Genomic DNA, 764 nt, shown 5'->3' with positions numbered 1-764 from the left:
TTCTAGAAGGTATTGTAGGACATGATAGAACCGTTCAACTTCAGCTTCTTCAGCATTAGTGGTTGGGGCATAGACTTCTATTTCTGTGATATTGAATGGTTTGCCTTGGAAATGAACAGAGATCACTCTGTCATTTTTGAGATTGCAATCACTGGGGTAGAGCTTCCATAGGCTAGAAAAATACCTGTGCACATGGGGTCACTTTGGTCATATCCAATTCCTTGCAACCCTGTGGACTGTGGCCTGCCAGGCTTCTCTGTCTGGGGGATTTTCCAGGAAAAAATACTGAAGTGGGTTGCCATACCCTTCTAGAGCACCATATTTCCTGATGCCTTAGCCACTAACTCCCCTGAGTACTTGGTGCTGCCAGGGCCCCTGCAACCCAAGCAGCTGCACCACCTCCACACCTGGAACTCACTGGAGCAGACCCAAGTCCTCCAGGACAGCCTCTGGAGCAAACCCCTGTGACGACCAACAGGCAGAGGTGGAGATCAAACCACAATTGAAACGAGGGGCAGTGTGCTAAAGAAGAGGACACAAAACCTTCCCTCCAGCTGCAGATTAAATCCACATGATCAACTAAGCAGAATCTGTGTCTGTGAAATACATAAAAGGACACTGCGAATTCTCACAAAAGAAAATGCACTAGTTCTGATAGCTGTGGACATTGGAGGCAAGAACACACAGAAGAAGTAGAACAAGATTAGAGTCTGAATTGCCTGCACGGCAGGTTCAGAGACCAGCCCAGTGTTGGAGGGCATCCT

Source organism: Bison bison, unplaced genomic scaffold (assembly GCF_000754665.1).
Source record: "Bison bison bison isolate TAMUID 2011002044 unplaced genomic scaffold, Bison_UMD1.0 scf7180017864376, whole genome shotgun sequence".
In the NCBI taxonomy this organism is placed as follows: domain Eukaryota; kingdom Metazoa; phylum Chordata; class Mammalia; order Artiodactyla; family Bovidae; genus Bison; species Bison bison.
The sequence above is the reverse complement of the archived record's forward strand: the minus strand, read 5'-3'. Positions refer to the sequence as shown.